This window comes from Rhea pennata, chromosome 3 (genome assembly GCF_028389875.1).
Source record: "Rhea pennata isolate bPtePen1 chromosome 3, bPtePen1.pri, whole genome shotgun sequence".
NCBI classification, from domain to species: Eukaryota; Metazoa; Chordata; class Aves; order Rheiformes; family Rheidae; genus Rhea; species Rhea pennata.
The window spans coordinates 3,966,763-3,992,847 of record NC_084665.1 but is presented as its reverse complement, the minus strand read 5'-3'; the positions used below and the strand labels follow the sequence as shown (position 1 = coordinate 3,992,847).

At 41.3% G+C, this 26,085-nt stretch overlaps 1 long non-coding RNA gene across 1 annotated transcript in view; it reads right to left on the bottom strand.

The window, feature by feature from the left end:
- LOC134138152 (uncharacterized) overlaps window positions 1-24,856 on the bottom strand; it is a 70,083-nt gene extending 45,227 nt beyond the window's left edge. The window contains exon 1 of the long non-coding RNA XR_009957809.1: window positions 24,767-24,856. This is a non-coding gene — a long non-coding RNA (uncharacterized LOC134138152). The remainder of the gene's footprint in view (window positions 1-24,766) is intronic.
- Between the last annotated feature and the right edge of the window lie 1,229 nt (window positions 24,857-26,085).

The window sequence follows — 26,085 nt, the reverse complement described above, 5'->3', positions numbered from 1 at the left end:
GGAGAAGCAGCCCAGAGCAGATGACAAGAGCTGTATCATACCTACAGCCTCACAACAGGGCAATAGCAAAATGCTGCCATGCTTCAATGCACTGGAAGACACAAGTAGAGAAAACATTTCTCGAGATGGGAAATGCAAGCAGGACATCATGGCTGCCACATATTTGGGGATAGACGGGTATTTTGTGCCTCGTCAACCTCAGGCTGGTCTAAGGCAGCAGATGGGAAGAAGATGGATGAAGCTAAGAATACAAGCTTTGCTCACAGCACGGGGCAGTATCAGCATCTCTGCAAGCCTTGGCCACAGGCTCTTCGCTGTGAAGGGGCTTGTTCAGTGCATGTTCCCCAAACACGGGGTCTTTCCTGCTCCTGTTCCCACCTTACTCATCCCATGAGAAACGGCTTTGTTGAGCTGGGCCCTCGACAGAGAACATCCTGTTCGCAGGCCCTTCCTCTTCAGCAAAACAAAATCCCAGATCAGGCTGAGTAACGTTTGACAAATGCCAGTTTCTCCTAACAGTAAAGCACGACGAGTTTTCAGAGTTTTCTTTTTTCTTTCTTTTTTTTTTTTCTTTTGCTTTCCCCCTTAGTCTGTAAACAGCATAAATTAGTAATCAAAAAAAGATACAGCCCTCTGAATCTTTAATGATGGTGTGAGTGAAAGAGAAATTTGCAGACCAGAGGCTCTAATACACATGTATTTGTATAGGTCTTCTTTGTTTAAGGAGAGGAGTGGAAAGGCTAGAGGCTTGTCCCTCCCCTCACCTGCTCTTTGTGAGTTAATTATGGTCGGAATGAGCCAGCTGTCCCAGGGTCTTTCTTCAGGGCAGTTTCTTGCACAATGCCACTGATCTGCATCAATTATCTCAGTAATCCCGTTTATTACTTAGCTTTAAAATACCCACCTGGATGAAAGTTACACTGCAGCCCCAAATAACTTGAAATGCCTTGGAAGTACAGAACTAGCACATAATTGTGTTTTTTTTTTTTACTCACCTCTCAGTGTCACCATATGCATTTGCATGTGTTTATGTTTATAAATGTAAACACATATGAATTTACATTTATGGTTTATATTGGAGTGGGCAGATCTATACATGGCCTTGGACTTCATCCAGACTCTGTGGCAAAGCCTTGGTAAGACCTGTGTGATAGCAGAAGCCTGTAGCTAACCCTAAGCAGGCACATCATAGAAAATCACACAAGAAATCTTCCTTGCCAGTTGTATCACACAGGCAAAGCGTGACAGGATTCTCCTACAGCAGAAATGTCTTCAAAAAAACGCATGGAGCATCCTCTGCATTGACAAAGCAGAGGGAGCCCACGCTGCGTGTTCCTAACGATACAGCTGTCCCTTAGTGCTCCAGCACGAGTTCGGGGCTACGACTGCAACTGCGCAGCCTCCACTGCAGAGCTGTGCCTGGGGGAGCGGGCGTTTCCAACTGGACTGCAGCAGATTTTTGGATGTTACAACAAACACCCAGGGTGGGTGCTGGGGGAAGTAAGGAACCCCAGACACCCTGCATGGTCTCTTGCAGGGAGGAGTAGGTGAACTTTGCTGTTTTCCAGAGTAGGAGCAGCTGGCCATGCTAGTTATGATACAAAGCACAAGGATGCAAACACTGCTCAGACATAGACCTGGGCTATACTGGTTTCCAGTCTTCTTGGAGCATAAGCAGTGCAAGAACTACTCACCCTGCAAGGAAGCCTGTAGATAAATGTGAAATACTGAGCAATGACCTCATTTCTTGTCCTTTATGTGGATAACCTCCCTCTCAGAGCCCTGACCTGTAGCTTTCAGCTGGCCTGAATCCGCCTCACTGTTTCAGGCCTTTTACACACGAAGGGCCAGTCTGCTTCAGACTGAGGTCCCTAAAAAGTCGTAGCTGCCTCTGGCAGGCACCAGGCATGGAAACCTGGAGAAACAGTTATAAACAGGGTGAAGAAAGAATGATCTTCTCCTGCCACACAGGCCTGCTTCCTGCAAGCAACAGCTCCAGGGCTTCCCGAACTGGAGGTCCCACTCAGCTCATCAATAATCTCCAACGGACCTCTCCTAATAATGTTGCCTAATGCCATTATTTTATTTATTTTGAATCAATTTATTCTTCTGGCCTCTTCCAACATCCTATATCAATGAGTTCCACAATGCAATCAGGCACCATGTGAAAAAGTGCTTCTTCTTTTTTTTTTTTTTTTTTTTAAACTTGGCTGTTTTGATGATTTGGGAGAGTTTTGTATTTGTTTGTTTCAAGGCAGCATGAGACACAGGGTCTACGGGAATGGCAAAGCCCACATGCAGTGGTCATACAGAAAAAAACTCAGAACTTCCCCAACAAAAGCTAAGGAAGATGCTGGTGTGAGTGAGATGTCCTAGCTATTATGCACAGGTACAGCGCTCCCTGCCATCTTCAGCAATTAAGACAGGACCCTGACGTCTGAGAACTGCCCTAGACATCATGTCCCTGTACAAGAACCTCACAGCAGCTTAATAGAGCAATGCAGCAGGTGAGGTATAGCCCAACCACACAAGAAAATGCCTGAGCTTCGTATCAAAGACAAACAATGATACAAACAAGGGGAAATTACGACAGCAATCGTTAAAATAAAATTAGACTAATTTGCATAGACATTTGCACCCCAAATAACAGTGATCTGAAAAGGTACTTCCTCTGCTTGAAAAAAACTGAAGCTGCTGTTTCTGGGGTCAGAGCCACAAGTATGAACTTAAGACTTAAGTTTCATGTTGAAATACTATAAAATGTGGATGTAAGTTACTGGTCTGGAGTCAAGCAACACCGGTGTTAATGAAGGGCTAAACAAGGTCATTCTCTCACATATACACACACAGAGAAAAAGAGCATCCTCCCTACTCAGCACACTCAAGTCTTCTGCAGAGCAAGCAATACTCTTCCCAAGAGCACTTCTCTCTGTGGGAAGATCCAGCAGGGGTGGCATCTGGCTCAGGAGGGCTTCCCTAAACGTCACTGCTTTTACACTTTTGACAGGTTGGATGAAGTTTACATCATTTACCTTTTGAAAGCCTTCCAATAGCTTTTCAGAAGGATTATCTTACTAATTTCTTTTTTAATTAGATTCTTCCTCCCAGAAAGAAAACAGAGTTGGGGATCAAGGGGAAGGCCATTATTTCAATGGAAAAGTAATAACAGCAAGACTTGTTTATTCACAGAATTTAACTGTATTATTTTTCATTGTTTTTTTTTCAATGAAAAACTTGCTCCCATCCATCTGATTGCACTGCTTTGCTTAAATTAAGTGTGATTTTTCAGAGACTCAGACTTCAGTCACTTTCCAAGTAAGAAGAAATGGTATTGGCTGCAAAGGTATCAATATTTCATCAGGTCTTTGTTCAGCACTGGTTTTAGCTTTTCTTAATGGTGCACTTTACCAGGCAGCTTTTTCATACATCATTAAACAGCAGCTATAGCACTTGTGCCCTGTTTCTGATTTACCGTAGATAGTAATGTTTAAGATCACATTAAACACCACACATGCTCTCAGCTATTTGAGCAACATCAGAGTAATGAACAGTCAATAGTCTTCCTAAATTAGAACCCTTTGGAGCTCTCATTACTGAATCAAATAAGTATCCTTGGTCCTCCGGTGAAGGCAATTCTAATGTGAAATAATTAATTTAGTGTCTAATCCAAACTTAGGGGTTCCTTTTCCCTACTGACTTTCAAGAGTAAATTAAATGAATTATGCAGAATGGATCTAATATTTCTAGCACCCAAAACCTCTGAGATGTCGCTGAATAACTACCAACGGTGAGCTGGTCCCCAAGGTCCAGTCTCATTCTAGTAAAATCAGTGAGGAAGACAAAGGTGCAAAAGCTGTTCTGGGGTTACACTCAAACAGAACAAAGCAGGGTCTGAATTTGCTTTCCAGTTGTGACAGACTGGTGATGAAATGCCACCTAACTTCTTCGTACCTTTGTTTGCTTTCTGCAGTTTGAGGATACAACCACTTCCTACTACTAACATGCTTTTTTTACAATATCTGTGTAATAACAAAGGAAAAGTTTTTTACAGTAAGGGCACAGCACAGTGGACTCCTCATCTTAGTTAATGTCTAAATAGCAATAGTTCTCTTAACTAAAAGGGAATACAGAGCAGTAACTGTGATCAAAGATGCCTTAGTAGTAGACAAATTATAGACTCTGTCTGAGATTTTCAAAACATAGCAGCCTTGTACTTATCTCCCTGAATCTAAATATGCAGCATGATTTTCCTACCAACAGTTGCGGTTCCACCAGTGGATTCCAAGTTAGTGGTACCTAAGTACATATTTAGATGCCTAACTTCAGATTTCCACTCCCTGCCCCTATTTTTAAATCAAAGTCCCTACATACCCAGTAAAAGCTAAGCATTTGCTCTGATCTCCATAGAAACAATACAGAGTTTCAAAAGAATGAACTGTATGATATAATCTAGGAAACAGATGCTTTAGGAAATCTGTACCAGTGGCCTATGGGACAATAACAGAGGTAATAGAATTTATGCTAAATTTAGAGGAAATCAAGTTTTCTCTACCTTGTCTTCAATTTGCAAAATGTATCACCTACCAATAATGTCATTAGCCTTTTAAAGCGCTCTAAGATTCCTTGCAAAGAAAGCATTGTATTTTTAATGCAAATTTATGTTTCAGAAGAACAGCTCTGTGATACAGCCTCAATATTCTTTTCAAGTCTCTGTTCTTCTTTTGTAATAATACTATAATTCTCTTAATCAGGATAGCCTGGTCTCACATAAATAACAATGATGTGGCATGAGAGCTGTATCTGAGGACTAACCATGCCTGAACGGTATTTGAATTTACTACGAAATATTCTTAAAAGTTTTGTTAGAACTGCTTTCAATTCTAGAGAAAGGATTTTAAAACTCTGAGTTAGGTCCTATACTCCTTTTGAAAATCCCCCTGCCTGCTTTCCATCCGGTTCCAGCAGACAACAAACAGGATGAGACTAGACCGAGATTAGCCTTGAATTTAACTAGACCACACCTATATTTGAAGCCGATCACTAAAATATTGGGCTCCAAGATGCACGAAGCACGCTGCACCTGGTGAACCCCTGCTTCATGGGTTCAGTTTTAGAGCAGGAGCTCTTTCAGGATACGAGCTCCTTCGAGAAGAGCTCATATTGTAATCTTCAGTCAAAGTCACCGGCAGCTCAAGTTTCCGTTTGGAATAACACTGTGTGCTTCCCGCCTACCTTTCCATAGTATCATTAAAACCACAGACACCGTCGTGCTTTGACCCGTATCATCATCCACTAGCCGTGAGTTTTCAAAGGGAATTTTAAGTGAGGTTGGGCATCTAGCAAACATGGACTCGATCTGAAAGGCCAGCCTAGAATCTGTTTCAAAGCGCCCAAGGTGACTGTGTAGAGTGTAAGAACCTAAGTCCAGTTTCATATTTGACCTAAACATTTAGGAGAAAGTTCAAAATTCTGACTCTTCAAAAACCTGACAGTTGCCTAACTATCACGTTTGTCCCTCTGGTGTCCGCTATCTAGAAGTTTTGATGCACCTTATTTAAGACTAAATAGTGACTTACGAGAGATTCATTCCATGTGTATGTATGTAAAATAGCCAGGATGAACCACTGTCTAGAGTGGCCTGTCTCTCCTTCCAGCAGTTAGAGATACAGCAAAATACTGCAAGGAAATGCAGTAGGATTTTTTCCCCTAAAATGCTTCCATTTTCTTTCCAAAATGTTTGTATTTTTATTAACATTTTAACTGCTCCGTTCCCTTTAAAAAGACTCTTTTTGTTTGCAGTAACTTAAAACTGCCATGTTTCCTTCTGAAACAGGAAAAAAGTATCTACCAAAAACAAACACGTTTTCTTGCTTTTTCTATCATAAGCTCACAAGGCTTTCATGACAAATTGCGTGTTCTTGTGCATGTTAGGGGCGCAGGACTGGAATGAACTTTTAAAAAAGAAAGGGGGGAAGGTAAATAATTTCTCAATCACCTTGGCTAGGACTGTTTAGACAAAATCAAACTGTAACGTAGATAAGCTCACTTTTTCATAACAACCTTAAACTGTAGCTTATTAAGAGGCTGGTATTGATGTTTCCTGAGATACCTTTCACTGTCCATTTTCTCTTCGAGCTAGAAGCAGGGCCAAGAGGAATGGCCTTAGAAGGTGTTTCTGCAGAAGGGAGCATACGGCTGTTCCTGAAACCCGAAGGCTGAAGAGCAGCACTCACCAGCTTCGGCAGCACACTGGGATCATGTGGCTATGCCGGCTGCAAACCTGAGTTAAGATTATCGCAAGCACGGTGTCCAGCAGGTGATCTAGGATCGCTGTACAGCGGTTCGTTGCATGGCACAGATGTGCCCGGGGACACACAGCCGAAAACAGCCACGTGCTGCAACAGGCTTTCCCCAGAGTGCTTTGAAGTCAAGAGGAAAGATATTATTGATTGCAGTGGGCTTTGGATAGCACAAGTACAGAGGAAACAGAACTGATACTTATCATAAACAAGGTGGTTCTTTTTTCTTCCTGTCTGATTGATCTTGCCATTCAGTCGTGATTTCTTAATACTTTCTCCTTTACAAGTCTTAGCTAGAGATTCTCTGTGATAGCAGTTGATTAGGAATTGTGTCTGAATGAAGAGGATTACTTTTATCTTTTCCAACAGTCATTGTTTTGCTTGGTCTCTTAAAAATAACAGTATTTCCAAATCCCTTCTCATGCCCAAATCCTGTAAAGACACGTACCTTTAACTTTATAGGCAGCCATTTGACAGTTTGGATTCGATAGGCATTTTAAATACCTGTACAAGCCTTTGCATGCTTGGGACCCTGAATGCTCACAGTTCTATTAATAGCGATAATTAGCACAGACTAATCCGCGATAATACATCTAGCTAGGGCTTTGGTTCAATTCCCTTTAAATGTAAAAATCCCCAGTCCTAGCCAAACAGGAAAAAACCTCTAATAATACATTTTGTTACCTGAAGGTTTCAATTCTTCTTTCCGGAGATCTTCCAGAACTACATTCACACACTGAAGACTATGTCTTCTGGCATGCAGAACATCACTGATTTTAACCCCTTTGACTTAACTGGTATGGAATTCATTGCAGAAAATGTAAGAGGTTTCCTCACCTTCTTCGCTTCTGTGGTAGGAATATTCCTGTTTCCTTCATCCTAATACATAAATCCATAGTTGCTCTTCACTTGAGAAGCCTATGAAGGGCTTATATATCCTTAAAGGATCATCTGCAGTTCTACATACCTCTTGTACTGCTTAGCAATCCCAGTTGTACACAGTGGTTAAAGTTTCAGATCCCTCAAGCTGTCATTCCTGCTATCTGCATGCAGAGAGGTTTGGGCTACAGCTTGAAGTTTATGAGTAAGATTAAATCAGTGCCAACACAGAGTTCACACTGAATTTTTCTGAACAGCCATTCTTGCAAGATTTTAACCTCAGCAAGAACAGAACTCTGGGAGATGAGTTCCTCTCGTGAGGCAGGTTTCCAAGGTCTGGAATGCTGGAAATCTCCCAAGACACAGCCTGACATTTTATGCCATGTTATAAACGTGTGATAGAGCACTGATGATTCTGGTTCTCTCACTGAAGGCTCTATGAATACACATCTACAAACCTGAAAGGCCTACCCTATAAAATTCAGGGAAGTACTGGATTTTGGGGGTCAGGCCCATTTCCAGCTCTAAGGTACCAAAACTTTCTTGGAGATCATGATATATTAGTAGGATATGGCATACTTTCTTCTTTATTGGCCATGAAAGATTGTATCAGATTTAATATTCTTTTTTATTATTGGTTGTAAAATGTTGTTCAAAAACTTAATAAAAAGCAAAATCTAAAAAAAACCCATGCACTTTCAAGCCAAGTTCATCCAAAGTATAAGAGAGACATCTGGGAGGTTACTGCACATACTTTACAGCAATATTCATTCATTCCAGTTTTAAAGGAATTGGATTCAATTATGTTTTCACCTTTTTTGTGTTTTCTTTCTGTCAATGTTACAGTGAACAAATCTGCTGGCAGAACTGTTTTCAGAATGAGTGACCCCTGAGGAAATACTGAAGAACAGTCTTAGGAAGTGCTAAAATATGAATATTTGATATGAATATTCAAACTAGAAGCCTGCTCCTAAATGCTATGTTTACCCAGTCAGAGAAGAGAAGTGATGCTTCGCACCCTGTCTGGCCATTCAAAATAAAACAACAGACCTTGAATATGCAGCACGTGCAAGGAGCTATGCATGGATTGGGCATTACTCCAGAAGAGCCTTGTGGACAACTTTTGCCTGACCCTGCCATACTAATGAAAATGGGAGTATCAATGCTGACTTACATTAGTGGAAGAAGGCTCATACCTTCAGGAGCAGGACACAAAGAGGCAAAATGAAGAGATGGCTTATGCCAAATACTTAGCAAAGCCAAGCTGTGGCATGGGCAGCAAAGCCATCATAGTTAGAGCCACATTGTGGGTTTGCACTGAATGCTGAGGCCACTGAACCAAGCGCCTCCTCGTTCAGGCTGAGCAGCCCTAGACAGCTGGATATGCTAGCAGCTAACCCTCCCATATGCATCTTTGTGGCATATTAGCCCAGATTCCAGCCTAGGGGGATTTCTAGCCAGAGATGGGTCTTTATACTTCCGATTTAAAGGTGCATTCACTGATAAAAAGTCCCAGCCCTCCTTTACATGACTCCAAGGAGGAGTCAAATTCATGTAGCTGTGACACATGCATCTAAGCAAGTATCCATGAAAACTTTATCGCCACATCTGTAAACTTTCAGGACACTAGTCTCTTGCCAGATTGTGAAGTTAGAGGAAACAATGTACTGCACATGCTCCAGTCACAACAGCTGAATGTACATGCTTACGGGATTTCAGTATAAAGGGCCAGAATATCCAGCTGTTGTGTATCAGCCTAACTCCATAACGGGGTTCCCTAGTTTTGTATTTAGCCCACTAGCATTTACAAGAAAGGCTCAGCATAAATTCCTCAGCTCAGACTATTTACCTTCCTGTTGGTGGGGGGTAGGGAGTGTTGATTTAACAAGACAAAAAGAAAAATTAAATATTCTTCAGCTCATTATATATACCTCTACCCCTGAGGTTCATATACATCAAAAAGCATTTCTGGAGACTGCTGTCCATTGAAGCATTTTTACTTCTTGTGGTCTGGGCTAGAATATCTTCTTTGAACAAGCACAGTAAACATAGACGAAAATATCTAGGAAAAGGTTTGTTTGGTGGCATCCAGCCAGCCTCCCAGTGCATATTAGCTCAGTCTGAGAACTCAGCTAGACTATGGTGGCCACAAGGAGATGCCCTGGAATCATCTCAGAAATAAAGACAGGTACCTCTTCATTCCCTATATAGCCCTCCACAAGGACTCTTGAATCTTTGTGGAGTACTACTTAGGGAGGGACAAATTTAGAGAGAGATGGGCAAGAAGGGAAGGCAGAGGAGGTATTATGATGGTTGTGCAGTATTTTAAAAAACATTTACAGTGGAGAGCATCCACCACTTCCATAGCCATCAGATTTAGGCTTTCAAAGCACCTGAACTAGGTTCTCACTCAGATCAGTCCTTTGGACAAGCCTTTTTCTCTCTCTCCTTTTACTGTATAGACTCCCTACTGCACCAAAAAATGGATAAAAGCTGGCTAACAGCCTGGAAAATATGGCATCAGCTCAGTTAGCTCTGTATCTCTTCCATCAGCTGGACAGATCAAACAGATATCACAGGACAACTGATTTCTGTTAGCAAAGATAGTTTAATGCAGGTTTGCATCCGTCCTCCTTTATCCTTAGATAAATGGCATGACAGAAGGGAAAATTGCTTCCTGTCCTCCAAGAAAATCTAATGGGAGGAAAAAAATAGAGTATGTTCATATCATTGCCAATAGCTGAATTAACTTCAGTTGCAGCAATATGTTCTGGATGAAAGGGACAAGAGATAAAAGTGAGCAGAGATATTACCTCTCCATCTCAGGCCAGATGAATAGATCCTTCCCTCAACATGTTCTGTTGAAAGGAACAGGCATGTCTGCAGCCCAGTAGCACAACCTCAGTGAAGAGCAGGGGTCTGATTCATCCTGCTTTAAAATCTGGCAGTCTGCAATGCAGATACGAACCTCTGAGCTAGTTGGACAGACTCATTTTATAATGACAGGACATCTAACCCTAATCCATGACATCTACATAAGGTTGGATCAACCTTAGAAGTTCCTGTTTCTCTTCCTTGGCTATGGAAGAAGTCTTTCATAGTCTACGTAGACTTCTACAGCAAACATGTCTAAAGGTAGGCAAAATGGACCCTACTGCAGATGCTGCTTAGGTATGGAGTTAATGCTCAAAGATTCACTTGCTAATTTTGAATACTGCAATTTGTCACAACTGACTCAAAAGAATTAGCACCCGAAAAAGTATCCCAAATTTTTATTTATAGAATAGAAATCAACAAGAAAATCTTTCCACACTTTTCTTTACTAGTTACACTTCTGTTCCCTCTTCCTTCTGGCTGGCTAGAAAGAATATTAAAAATAGTTTTTTCTCATGGTGCCTAATTAATCTACCATGACATCACTGCTTTTGATGATGTCAGCCAGAGAATGAATATGGTCCCTAATATTTTCACATTTCATATTATACCCAGAGGTAGCCAAGAAATACAAAATGATATAGAAGATATTTAAAACATAATAGTGACTATATTCTCAGAAGGCATTTTTCTGGCTCAGGATTGAAATGGGTTGATGTGTTACACCAACATTTTCTAGGCATGAAAAGCCAGGACAAACCAATAGCCACTCAGGCTGCTAGATACCTTTTTCCCCTTAAACTCTAAATATTTATAACCTGTATTTCTAAAGTCCCTTTTCACTGTGTCTGCAACCCCTCCTGCAAACAGCCTATTTCACTTTTTTGTTCCTAGCAAAAAACAGCTGTCCAATTTCACCCCAATTTCAGCTCCTCTAAGACTGCTGAATAATCCCTGGGGCGATTTTTGTCCAGTGACCAGCTGCTAAAAAAGTGCAACATGTTTTGCAAGCTTGGACAGTGATTGCTAAAAGCAATGGGCCAGATTCACCTTGGCATTGCTCTATTTCCACACTGCCATAATAGCACTTTAATCAACAAGCAGAATTGGCATAAAGCACTGATGCATCAGGCCCATCATATAGAGTACACCCACTTAATCAGGTAATCAACTTAATCAGGACACTTCCCAAGGAACCAAATTAAGCCTAATGACACCAAGTAGCAAGGACTGCTGCTTAATTGGGGTAGTAATTCTGCTTATGGTAATTGGGATGCCTGCAGGTGATTAAATGGTACTGAATTAAGAAGAGAAAATCTTTGTGAAGCTCAGAGACTGTCAGTGATTTGTCTCTCCTCAAAAGCCTCTGTCAACAGCGCATCAGCAAAACAAAACTTTTACAAACCCCTCATCTGGGCACTGCTTCAACAGATCATTTCAAGATGGATACACAAACACAGAAACAGAGGGTAAAAAACCCTGAAGAGATTCTGTAGGTTAATCCAAATCTGAGCCTAGAGCTAACAAAACAGAACAAAAAACCGCACCGTCAACAGACTCAAAACAAAAACGATAGAGAGAGCTTTCGTTTGTTAACAGCTACCTCCTGCCTGCCCTTCCAAACATGCCCACAGCTGGGCGAGTGGCTGTTTCAGAGCCCAGCAGGGCAAGAGCTACGTGAAATGACAGTGCTTGCACGCAGGGGAAGGAAGGCCTTCTTGCAGATGAGGAGACAAAACGTGCAAGGAGCAAAGGAAAGGTCATAGACTGTTTCCTATTACTTCCTATCCAATTCTAGAAAAGGAAAATGAATGATGTTCAAAATACAAAGAAAGATATGGTTAAGACCCGCTACTTAAAAAGGTTTATTGTGAAAATGATTTTTTTACCATCTCTAATCACTATCCAGAGTAGGCATGAGATATTTTAAAGCTGAGACCTGTCCTTCATTCAAAATAGCTGTAGGAAATGATAAATTTCTTCTGGAATTAGGTTGTTGATATCATAGCAGCCTCCAAGACGCAAGGCTTGGAGAGGCAAAGTTTCCAGAGTCGGGACTTAAAAGATCATTTTCTTCCAACACGGAGATTCTACTATCTTTCAAAGTGCTTTTACACTCCAGGACCCAGCAAGGTCAAAATTCAGGGTCTGGCAGAGTACTTGAGTTAAGAGAATAGAGGGAGTCTAGTTTCTTCTATGCCATTTGTTTATTTGAAAAAATAGAGAAAGTCTTATTTTGCTTTGCTTTTCCTCATTCTGTTTCCTAATGTTTGCCTAGATATAGGCATGTCTAAGACAATCTTCATGGTTTTACATTTAGATGTGCTCCCACTATTCTCCTGCTCACTCTCCTGAAGCATTATCGTTCCTCTGCACCGCACGCTCAGAGTTTGAAGAGCACCATTATGTCAAGACCTTCAGGTCCCCAGAGCAGTCCTGAGCAAAGGACAGTCCTTTAGTCCCCTGTCCTAGATGAGACTATTACACTCAACCACAAAACAATGTATCTTAGTGTTCTATTTTAGAATAGAGAAGGGCCAGTGCAAACTGGTGTTTGGGTCCACGTCTCTCCAAAATAAAGGTATGGGAAGAGGAGAGGTTTGTGTATCTGGTTCTGGAGCCATCAGTAGGTGAGAATTTAGGCTGACTACAGTCTCCTCCTTCCATCCATCCAGATTCAGAAATCTCAAAGGGTGAACTAGGAGCTGTAGGAAATGGCAGTAAGAAGCCAAGTGGGACCCTGCACTACTCTTGCCTTTAACAGCTGTGATCTCCTCCCTGTAACCGGAGTTTACCACAGACTGTGAGCCAAGGAACCATATAAAGGATGCATTTTGATTGCTTGTAACACAACCCCATGTGAATTTGCATGTGCATATGTGTGCTACCTGGTTATCATGGCAACCACCACTGCTTCACCTACCAAATGAAATCCCCGCAATGCATTAATCGTATCTGACAATTGTGTCATCGCTGTGGTTTGCCGGTGTCCCTCATACGCAAGAGTCCACCTTCCTTTCAGAAAGGCAGACATGTATCCCACTACTTGGCTGCTTTGTCTTCTCTGTTTTTTGCTATATCTTTCTTCCATCATATATTTCATGATCCAGTGTGCTCAACATACACCTGTATGTTTTCAGATAGGCTGTTCCTTACATTACACTTAATATTGAATACTATAAAGGATAACTCAAGTCTTACCTTTATGAGCATTTAATCAATTTGTTCCTGATTTATTGCCTTGTCATGTTATTAGCTTTACTAGAGGAATGAAATGAGTATGTGTGTGTGCAGTGTGTGAGTACAGGGTGAATTCAGATTCCTGTTTGCCTTTACGCAGTTGCCGAAAATGCTGGAAAAACACCATCAAAGAGAAAGGTAAGAGAACGAAGCTCTAATGTGTGAACTCTCAAGTCTCTAAATACCTCCAAATGGACAGACCTCTGCCCACTTGTGTGCTGTTTCTCAGATTCGGGTCTACCCACACGAACATCCCCAGAGGACTGCCAACAGGGAACAGCTCTGACATGCTTCCAAAGCTATTATATTTTGGTTTCCAGCTTCCTACTGAGTACTCCAGCAGGAATTTTCCCCTTCACTCCCTGCCAGTTCCACTAGGCTACAGGAAGTGGCCAGGCAATTGCAAAGGTAATTGCTCTCAGCAAAAATATTTCAACATGGTCAGAGAGGCTACGATAGCATGGTTGCAGTTCTGTTTGTTGGGAGATGCAATTTGCCATGTGAACAGACCTATTCAGTGCTCTCAGTCTCTCTCTGTCTCTCCCCCCAGCCTCCACTTTTGCCTGTTTTGCATCATATAGAATGAATCCAAACTTACACAGCATTTGCTGGTGAGCCGGGCAAGATGATCCCCCTCCTCCATTACTGGTTACAAAATACAATAAATAAATTCTAATAAATATATCTTCAAATCAAAACCATTTTGAGTTGCTTAACTGAGTGCATATCTAGTCCTTTGTACACATATTTGTACAAAGTGTTGCCTGTAATTTTAAAGATGCTTGCCTCAGGGAGGTTTCGTTTTTCCATTGAAGTCCCCTTGATTTACTGTACGCAATATGTTACAGCTTCCTTATTTGCTCCTTTGGGACAGTTACTGACAGTAAATCTCTATTAAAATATTCTTCCATATGGTTGCATGAAAATTTTATTGCAGTGAGCCTGAGGCTGAAGGTCACAGCTGAGTAGCTGCAGTTAAGTATTGCAGTCTATGGACTCTGAGGTACATCTGTTCTGGGAGCTGGAGCAAAATTAGAATTTTACTGTCAATAGCACTTCTCCAAAACTAGTTCCATTTGTTTACTGTTGCAAGCCATAGCAAGGCAATACCCTCTATATATGTGTTATAGGCCATTGTGGCTACATGATTTAGGTCTTTAGCTCCAATCCAAAAATTACAGAATCTGGAGGTCGCTGGAGAGAGTCCCTAATGTATATTTCATTTATGATACATGAAAATTTAATTTTCTCTCACATGATTTGACTCTACTGCCTGCTTACACGTTTTTTGGCATTGACTTCTCTTGCTCACTGGAAGTTTTTTTGGGCAGTGTATCACACAAACTTTATAAATGATACAAAAGTATTATTTTTAATCAACTACTTGCAAGCAAATGGCCAGCTATAGGAACACCTTGCCATCGCCCACACAGCTTGGTTGAAAGAAAAATCCCCAATGCCAGCTGGCTGCGTGGTTTGGATACCATTAATCTACTGGTCAGTAGGTCAGGCTCCTGTTGTAGAAATGCCCACTATTTGTACAAGTTGGAAAGCTGTTTGAAAACAATGTTCCATTGTGGAGGACCGCAGAGTATCAGAGCATTAGATTGCTCTAAACATTACATTCAGCAATTGCCGCCAGGGTCAGCCAAATGTTAATCTACTGCTTGTATTTGTTTGAAATATAAAAGGAAACATCTAGGCATATTTCTAAGCCCATCTTGTTTAGCAATATGACATCTATCAGAATGGCTCCGAGCCAAACCAGGCCTTTCCAATATGCGGCGTAATTTGGAATTTCTGAAAGAGAAATCAAACCTAAAATGCACCTGTGATTTTAACCTACGTTAACAACATTTTTTTAAAGGTTACAGCATCCAGTTTGATGGCGCAGCGGAATACGGCCAGCTGAGTGATCGGAGAAGGTCAGGCACAGAGCGAAATTTTGAGACACTAAAGCCTTTTGGAGAGATGCAGTGATTTGGAGATCCCCCCACAGGGCTCCAGCCCCTCAGGGACCTGTCCCGGAGATGCCATGGAAAGGTTCTCACTGCTGGGAGTACGCTTGCTGACCTTCTTGGATAGAGGTAATTTTCTGAATGCAGCCACTAGAAGGAAGAGCCGGCAGAGGAAAGGTGGGGAAAGTGTAATTAATGTGGTCTATTCACAAACTGTAATCTTCAGTGGAACTCAGATCACTGCTCTGAAATAACTTTTTGAACAAGGCACTGTGATGACTGCTTAGTATCACGCTGGTATGCGCCAAACTCCCCTTCCTGAATCCAAAGATGAGCAAAACAGTGTGCATGGCATCACCATAAATTCAGAACTGTAGAGTGTACTTTGATGCACGGATATTTTTGAAGCTGACTGGTTTTTTTGGTTGGTTTTTTTTTAACAACGCCTATTTCTAGAGTGATGTATGAGCATGACTGTACTTCCACTGCAAGTACAGTGTGTTTAGTTAGGACTGTATGGTATATATAGAAAACGTTAAAAAGCTTGCTACTAATCGCTCACTTAAAATCTTCTAAAAGTTTATCGTTAGCCCTCCAACAAAATCACAGCGGATTTCCATATCCAGAATACAAGTGCGGTGCACAGGAAAGATTTCTCCCTTTCTGGTGGCCAGGTAGGAAGCCTGAAGAGCAGTTTGACTTGATGTGTGATCTAACGGGGGATGAAGACACTGTTGGAATTGGTGATCAGCTCCCTGATAGTATGTGACAGATCCTGTCACACTGACAAAAACATGCTTCAGTCAAAATAAAGTGAATGCTTTGAGCTGCAAAGGCGCTTTTTTAAAGCAATTGCTTGGCTATAGGCAACCTTTTTTCTACCAGTTACTGTTTCATTTTGCATTTTAAACAATACAAAAATCTATTTGGTACTGAAGGCTCCTATCATGGCTTTACGTGAAAGAGTTAATACTAATTAGATGTTCTGGTACTCACTTACAGGCTTTATTAGTTCATTTGTATCTTATTTTTCAGAGTAGGACAGATATAAACTTGCCATAATATTTTACCAAAATAGACACGCTATGAAGAAGTGAAACGAATTCCCCACTGCTCTCTCCCACGCCCTGACAAGCCGATAAAAATGATATTAGGTGATTAAACGTAGAAATAAAAAAGGAGGCAGACATAATGATAAACTGTAATGAAGTTAAACAGCTGGCAGACTCCTTGGTGAATTTGCCACCTGATGACTTGTACTAAGATCCAGGCAAGGCCCCCAGCTCACCGATCAGACGGCAGTCCCTGGTATACACACTGAACATTGCCTCCCGCTCATTAATTGGCTTGATGGAAGCTAGCTCTGTTGCCATAAGGACAGAAGACATCTATTTATTTCATATGTTTGCATTTGAGGAAAGAAAGGGAAAAGAACAACTTACAGCCTTCTAAAAAATGCACAGTACTGCAAGATTAATGCTTCTGAATGAATTCTGGCGAATTTGCAGATCAGGATTGGATTCACAAACACCATTCTCATCTAAAAGACGTAAACACTTTGTGGCTTTGCTTCTCTTTAACTAGAGAGGAACATGTCTCAAGTTCTGATTTTGATATACAGGAATTGGTACCAGAAATCTTTGCTCACTTAATTCCAGCATAAGGTAAAGAAAATAAAGCTTCCAAATTCTCTCTTAAGGAAAGAAGGAGAACTCACAGGAGAGCCAAGATTATCACCACCCCAATATCCAGCTGAAGACTGAAATTCCATTTACATTTACTGTTTATAATAAATACCAGCAAGTCCAAAGCCAGAGCCATTCTCACCCTGATCACTGGCTATATTCCCACTATTTAATGTCCTATCAGCACCGCATGCAGAAAACACATAAAGCTCTCAACTCTGCAAAGTCCTCCACGCATGCACCTCACATAAGCAGCTCTCTTGCCCCCAGGCCATCTCGAAGACAGGCACACACGCTTACGCCTTCAGAGGTTCAGACGGGGCTGATGCCTGCCCTGCTGAGCTGCCTCAGTCCCTGCCCAGCGCATGCTGTCGGGCTGTGCAGGCTGCTGTGTACACACTTGCTCTGCAGAAGGGAAGTGTAGCATGATGAGATTTTCCGTAGCTGTTAACTCAGTCTTACAAAGCGGCACCATGTTACCTTACAGCTACTGCCCGTCTGCCAGACGGAGCTTTCTCCTAACTTGTAATATACTGCTTGGCATGAACTGTGAGTAAATCCTGCTGCTTGCAGAATTTTTAAAGCTATCTCAGGACAGAGGTCTATGTTATCATCTGTGTATATGCCTGGCTACCCACACGTTTCTTCCTTCATCTTTCCGACCCTGTGCATCTTTTGCATATAATGGTGGCAAAGGATGTTAGATTTGGGGCGGGGGGGAGGGGGAGAGGCAGGTAGGGTAGAAATCTCAAATCTCAACCTGCTTTAAAATTATCTACTTTGTTAAAAATTGTCTCCATTTAAAGCATACTTTGATGAAGAGGGATGACTTCTTCTTTAATAGTCACATTTGCCATGTTAATGATGACAATTTCTCAGAGACCAGTGGAGCGAGGTCTTGGCTCTGAGTACCAGCAACCATGAACTACCAATGCTACACTCTTCATTCCTTCTTTGTGTTCCCTTCAGCTACGGAAATAACATTAAAATTTTCTCAGGAAACACAGTTTTGTCTCTCTAAAGATTTGCTTGTTTGTTTGTATTGGTTGTTCTCTTCTTTCTGGGGATCTGCAGCAGGTATGAGAGCTTAGCTTCCAGCCAGCTTGTGCATGAAAGTCTGAGTTTGCCCAACCAACAGGCCATCTCCACACTTCAAACAGTTTTGTTATCAGTCTCGAAATTGCTCTTTTCCCTGCTCTAACCTCTCCTTTTCACTTTATTTCCTTTCCCATCTGCTTGCCTCCTACCTAAATATAATTTTTAACTTGTATCAGTATCTATTTTTCTTAGAAGTGATTTTCCCCCCACATTCAACCTCAGAATTTCTCCTGTGCTCACTATGGGCGCCCTTCCTCTAACACCTAGGTCCTGCCCCTTGGTCCAGCTCAACTGTCTCCTCCCTCCCCATTCCTCACTTCACTTCTCTGCCCCCTTGCTCTCAGCTGCCCTTTTCACTCCTCGAGCCTTTACTCTCCTCTCCAAATCACAGATGTGAAGCCTGCACCCTGTAGGCATGATCTCCCTTTCCCCCCTCATTTATTCATTCCCTTAGGTACAACACCTAGCACTAGGCAGCAGAGGGTGCTTATACATGTGTATCAAAAGCAGGTTGTGACTCATTTATTTTCTCAGTATCTATTAAACACAACATAAACTGCTCTGGACACATTTAGGCTGGAAATTAGAAGAATGCTTACAGCCACCAGAAGAAAGACAGCCTCTCAATAGGAGCAGTGAGGGCACGAAACCTAAATGGTTTCAAGATGGAACTAGATAAGTATTTGAACGACATCATATGATGTGGTCGCCTTCAGCAGCAGGGGACAGGACTTGATGACTTAGGAAGTTCCTTTCAGTCTTAATTCTTATCTTCCTGTGTGGGCCAAAAGCCCCTCACAGCGGTCGGTGTATGTGTCCTACGGAGAGGAGGCACTGAAAAGGCTAGCAGAGGACTCTGCCGGCTGGGACTGCCTTCCTCGCTCCAGCTTTCATTTGCTTCCCCAAGTTAGCTGCAGAGGGAACTAGTAATACTCAACTACCATAATAAAGTTTCCAAAGGATGATAAAGTGCTTAGGCTGCTCAGATGTGTCCATAACATGCTAGAAACTCTACTGCTTTCTCCACTGTTTCTCTGTTCAGAAGATGATAGCATCTAGGATCTTCTTTCCAAATTCTTAAAAGCAGCTTGCCTGCCTTTGGATGGGAAAGCTTGGTTCTGCAGCAGTTGAAGGATTATTTGCTCAGTGCATATGGTTTCAGGAAAATTAAAACAGTAAACTACAAAGCAAAATTCAATGAAAAGCAAAATCTAACATTGTTAACTGGGCTCCACTGCACCCCTACGTGTATGGTAGCTACAGAATTAGAGATCGTAGCTACAGCCTGGGCACCAGCTCACAACTAAATGCAACCAAGCCAGAACAGCTTGAGGAGGTACCTCCTCTCAGCTGAGCTGTCCCTGCCAGCAGTCCCCACTGCAAGTTCAAAATGTGTCAGCTTAAATCTTTATTAGAAGGTTGATCTTTAGCATCTTCAGCAAAAGAAATACAATCTACTGCATTTCGCCTTGCAGTGGAAGCAGGCTATGAGCACATACACAGACACTCACAGCAGCTCAGCTGCAGGGATGTAACTTGTTAAGCTGTTTTAATTCACCTGCCCAAAATTGCTGCAAGTGTTAGCAGCAGGGGATGACACGGTCAGCAGTGACGCTTGGAGGGTAAGTTGACATCTGTGAATCTTCTAAGACCTACATAACACAACCCAAAGCCCTGTCAGACTAGCTCTGCCTGTCATTTATGATTTGCTCCTTTGCCTGCAGCTCCTTTTGAAGCCTTAAAAGCTTTTGTTTTTGATAGTAAAAGGATATTTGTGCCTTGCCTGTGGAAACATCAGGCCCTGTATTGTTCAGTCCACAGTAAAATATGTGTTTCCGTTTGATTTATTACTCTCAGTTTACTTTGCCTTAAGTTGGCAGCATTTCCTGGTTTGGATTTTGCTGATGGCTTTACAGTTCTTTCTTCTGTATTAGGGCAGCCAGTTTTGTGTTTGTTATTCCTACTCCAGGACTATACTCAAAATGACTAGGAGTTGTAGTGTTTGAAATCTGATTATTTACAGCAATGCCTCTACTTGTGAATGCATTTCCAGTAGAAATGTCTAAAGCAGACACATGGACTCAATTGCAGACATGTTTTTAAAGTTACTTGTCAGGGGAATGAATCCTTTTGGCCACTTAGGAGCTTTTAAAGTTTTGATTTTTTATACTCAAATTATATTTAGTCAAGAAAACAGAAAACCACAACTTTGAGCAGGTTTCAAAATGCAAGCCAGCCCTGTAACCCACCAGCACAAGCAGCCAGAGCAAACACCTTCATAGCATGGGACTACTGGGTCCGCAGACCTGTTCCACCCACAGCACCCAGTGTGGTGCTCTGTCTCCCTCTCCTGCCAGCTGAGCTGCATGAACAGGCTGATGAGCTCCCAAGTCCACAGCTGGCAAGCGCTAGAGGCAAAGCTGGCCAGCCCAAATTCACTTCTCCCTGGCTGCTCTCTCTCTTAGTGTGTATTGGGTGCTGGTGTACCTTCCCAGGGCCAACAGAGCCCTGTGACCAGAGCACCAGGCTGGGTGCCTGAGTCCTGCCACCTAAAGGAACAATTTTGCCCCACGCAGTTTCATTTGCCGCCTGTGATGCAGGAACAAAGACATCGGGCTGCACGTAAGTACCCCAAGTTCTATGACCTGCCACTGATGTTTCCAAAGGAGATGAAGTGTCCTAAAATTCCACCTAAAGGTGTGCAAGTCTGCCATTGCCTTAACATTACCTTCATAAATGCAAAGCTTAGATAAAATCAGATGAAACACGTTCAACTAGGTTCTTAGAAGAAAATAAGAAACTCAATGGAACAGCTGGCTGGATATAACTCTAATAAAAATGAAGCGTATGCGAAGTTTCCAGACCAACACACAGATTTTCCTACTGAAACAATATCCAGGATTACACCTTTCTGAAAATGTGATGTAAAGTTTACTGAAGGAAGATAATTGTCATTTTTACAAGGCTTTGAACTGGCTGCTAAAGCTGTCCCTTCAAAGTACTGTTTTCCTTTGACTTCTACTAGCATCAGTGGGAACTGAAAAGGTTTGAGGTTGAGCCCCTGTAATGGAAACTGCATTTTGAACAAGACTTTCATTAAAGCAATCTCAGCACCGGCTGGCAAATTCTTGAAGTCATGGGGGACGCAGCCAGGAAAAAAAGGTATAAATCCTTGGACACACAGATAGAGTGGATGAAATCCAAATGAATACCAGAGTTGTCGGAATACTCCCACCAGACGCATGACAGAGCCAGAACTACATCTCCCATCTCTTCACTCCGAGAGTAGATGGTGCAAGTTCTCACAACAAAAGTTCTCGAACTCTCAGAGCACTCATCTCCTAGGGAAAATGAACACCTGGCCTGTGCAAAACAAGCTACCCTTTAAATACAATTATTCTTTAATATCTGCATCTTCCAGTTCCGAACCAGCATGCTTCTCTGCGGATTAAGCACAAAGCAGAAAAGAATTAATTAAATGCCTTTAAGATTTTATTTTCATTTTCTCAATGATAGAAGAAATATGATGAAAAATGAATTGATGCACTAGAGTGACCCCAAATAAATTTCATGGCCACTTCAAAATATGGAAATACATTGCTTCACATCAAAGTTTTAACCATGTGGGTAACTGTCTACAAAAACTGTCATATCTAGATTGGCTCTAGATCAATTTATCTAGCTACTTTTCTGGAGTTCTTTTAGTACAGATTTGATCAACAGGCAATAGCAACTCCTTTGAGTTATGCTTTGTATCATGTACAGTAAATCATACCGAGCCAATGTATCAATGGCACAACTGGCCATGATAGCTCCTTTGGAGCATTTGCAGTTTATCACATCAATTGGGTTGTCTTACATGCTTGCAAAGCCCGTAAGATAAACACTCAGGTTGTAGAAATCCTTTACTGTACGAGCTCAGTGGCCACCCTGGAAATGCTGTAGTTGTTCATTCTCTTCACTGCCACAATTACCATGTTAAGCATCTGCCTAACAAACTAACTGCACTGTTCTCTCTGCAAAAATAAGATAAAGTTGCCTTTCTTTTTGTCTTTTAAAGACACAAAATACTGTCTTTTAAAGGATAAAAAAAAGTGTTGTCTGTTGTCAGTTTTTATTATTTATTCTGTGGTCACATCTTGGGGTCATGAACGAGAGGCTTCCTTCACTTGCAACTGAAATCCTATCCTGAAGCATTGACATGCTGCATTTTCACATTCCAAGCTTACTGCTTAATTTGATTTCAAATGGTGTATGTTACTACAGTTCCACTGAAATGAATGGAAAGAGTCCAATTTACACCATATAAGAAGCTGGCTCCCTGCCACTGAAAAACAGACAAAATTAAACTTCTCAGAAAAATTTTATCACCACACTGGAAGCCCTTGAAGATAACGTACCTAGTGACAAAACCGTAAGAGTGTTATTAGTAACAGCATGACACACTGTGTGAAATTAGGACAACAACATTTCAAAGAACCTGGGTCAACATTTTAGGCTTCAGAGCATAATGTGTGATACTAGACTGACTTCTTGACTTCCTTCAGAAGGTAGCTTAATTTTCAGTATTCATGAACATGTGCAAATCCTACTGGCAATAAGCAACAAATAAAGCAGGAACTGGAGCTGTTCTGTCATAAATTGGAATTCCGGCATTAAAAGTCTATTTATTGCCAAGTTGTTGGCAATTTTATACATAATCATCTTCAAAACAAACTGAAACAAAAAGTACTTCTTATTTAGGTAGCCAAGCATAAAACAAACAAATCTGATTTTAAAGTACAAGTTTTCTTAAGTCAACTGTCAAAACTTAGGGGACGAGTAAAAGAGAAGGATGGTTCACATTTTCAGTAGGTTTTTAAATGAAAACCCCAAAATTTTCAAGGGCTGTGAATGTTAAGAAGATCGGAGAAAGGATTACTTTCCCTAAGACAGTATCATGAAAATTTCCACCAGCCCTATTCGTTTTATTCGAATATCAGGCCATTTCAACCTGTTGTCTTAAACGCAGATTTCAATGTCTAACTTCAGGTGCCAGCTTTGAAAAAGCTGATCAGAGATCTCAAACTGTAAACCAATTTACTACTTCTGGTCTAAAGCCTAAACCAAATGATGAATGAATGTAAACACGCCCTAAATACCACATTGCATAATCCTGCTTTCCACTTTCATCAGAACTGAGAACACGGAAAAAAGAACCTGTTACACTGAATATTAAATCGATAAGGCATTTATATGAACATAGCAGGAAGCTGAAACTCCGGGGCAAGTTGTCATCTTTCTTAAGTAAAAACATTGTGTCAGCAATTCTGTTTACTTAATCTAAGGCTGCTTTCATTTCTTGCTTGTTTTGCTATATATTTATATTGAGGGAACACTTTCTCAGCAGCTTTTAGTCACTTCTTAAATGCATTTTATGAGGACACAAAGTCAAATCACTATTACTTAATTAACACAATCGTGAAGACTTCACTCTAGCAACACAATAGCTCTCCTAATCTTGCAGAAGGATGCATGACTTCATTATTGAGTATATTGTTTCCTATAAACATATAAAACCCCTACAATAACAATCCCATCAGCTGAAACGAAGTTATCTGAGAACAGAATTAAACTCTAAATGACCCTTTGCTCCACTCCATAGACCCCTATTAATAATTCTAATCTAATCAGTGCGGATAAATGTACGATTGCAGCCTATGCCAGGCACTCTGCCAGGAGGTCCTACTGCAGTCCATCTGATTCATTCCAGGCCAAAGCTTCTCTGGAGAAGATGCATCTTGCACGAAGAGGCCACTGGCTGATTTCCTCTTCTGTTATTTTTTAGTGGCAAAGTCATGTCCTTGTAACTGATAGACACTTTTCTTTGTAAATAACCCTGGAGTGACTGATAGAGCTTTTGCCAGACAAAGCCCGTAAATAGCTAGGCATTATTCATGCCAGGCCTGAGAACACTGTGTCACCGGCTGACAAATTTATGGTAGATATGAGCTCACCTCTTCCACAAATATATACTTTCCCAGCAAATTCATCACATGTTTTAATGGCCCCATACTGAATTTGTCAGCTGTCTGTCCCTGCACATTGTTTCCTTTGGATTCCTGTCAAGGTTTGTTTGTTAAAATCATCTCCCTGTTCATCCTTCAGCTGCTAGCCCCAGGAAAGATCAATGATGACACATCTATTGATAATATTTTATATTCAACTATTCAGGTCATAAATCATTTTAACAATGCTGATATGTTTATTGAGTGTCTGCTGGCATTGCAATTATACAGAAAGTGATGTCACCCTAAATCTTAGCTTTGTTGGATTGCACTTTCTTCCTTCCTTCCCATTCCTACCCCACTTCATAATTAAAATACAGCACTTTTCATGTTTGTGTTCCCACTTTAAAATTAGTGAGAAGGCTGGCATTTTAGAAAAGGTGTGGAATCCATGGGCCTCTCCCATTAAAAACAAACACGCAAAGGCATTTCCCATCAGTACGTGAGGACACTGTGTCAAGTCTGCACACACTCCTAGGGGAGAACAAGACTGGAGGAGGGAAAGGCAGGAAGACACCGCTTTCATTCTCTGTCCCGACTTGGCAAACCAAGCAGAGCCCTCTTCTCCTAGCCCTGCCTGTGACCAGAGCCAAAGGCGTCTGCAAGGGACACGAGCGGATCACCTGCTTGGGGATCAATTCAGCAGCAAGAATTTGCAAGGTTCAGTAGCTGTCCCCAAAGCCTACCTTACAGGCTGATTCAGCCATGCCTTCACTGTTTCGTGCACATCATTCCACCTGCTGCTCTTTATTTCAGAAAGATTACCAGGAATAATCTGGAAGATACAAAAAAGAAACCTTTTGCTGTTAATACTGTTTTTGCGGTATTCCTCCCTGCAGCTGTGGCTCCAGGGAATGCTTACTGTTGCTCCTCATTGTACAGAGGGAGCTGACTACACCATTCACATCCTTACAATTTTTTCACCTTCTAATTCACTACCACAATGTTATGCACTCACAACATTTCTAAAAGAAACACCTAGGCTTTGCAATTCGTTTAAGGTTGGTTTCCTCTCCAGCAAGCTTCCTTTATACATACCCAAAGAGAAGACACAGAAAGAGAAAGCAAGAGAGTGCTGGCTAGCAGGAAAACGATCACATTTGTTCCTTGAATATGGAATGTCATCATTCATTAGAGATGACTTGAAAGTAGTCTTTCTCCTAAAAGCAGACATCAGGTAGGATTTACACTATTTCATCAACTTGCTAATTTTAATGGCCGGTGATTTTTTTTTTTAATCTGGTAAACATGTACCAGGATTGTTCCTTCTACATGTGAAAGATTTTTTTATAAATGCATAACACAAAGATGAAACAAAAGCCTAAAGCAGTATTCACTAGGGTGCGTATTTTTCTTTATGTACTAAGATACACAGAGCTGATTTTGTCATTACCAGTGAGGGGACACACCTCTTAAAGTATGTTTCAAATATCCAGCCAGCTACCTCTGAGGTGTCCCGCTAATTTGAAACTTTTATGTTCTGCCTTCATAAACCTACAAAACTGGACAAGAACTCTGATGAGAAATTCAGACTGTACAGAAATACATCCAGAAAAATAATTTTCCTATGGTATACTGGCACATCAACATCTAGATTTAACCTTTCTCTTGGCTTTTTAAAACGCACTGCTTCTAAGGACAGATTCAAATTTCATTTATCCCAGTATAATTTCACTGTGTCAAAAGATACTACTTTAGATTTACACAGACTGAAACAAGAACAAGATCTGGTCCTTGATTTCAGCTAGTAATGGAACCCAGAAAAGAAGAGCAGATCTGCGAAAACAAGTCATATTTAGAGCTGCACTGAAATCTGGATTGTGATCTAGCTTCTGGGTTTGTGCAAGACCCAGACACATTTACTATTTGGATTTTAGGGCATAGCTGAAAGATTTAGGAGCACAAGTCCCATAGACAAGCAAAAATTCCTGGAAGATAAATGGACTTCTGCTTCTGCAAGTTGCCTTATTCACTGAGCAAATGAACCTTGGCTGAGTCTCAATTA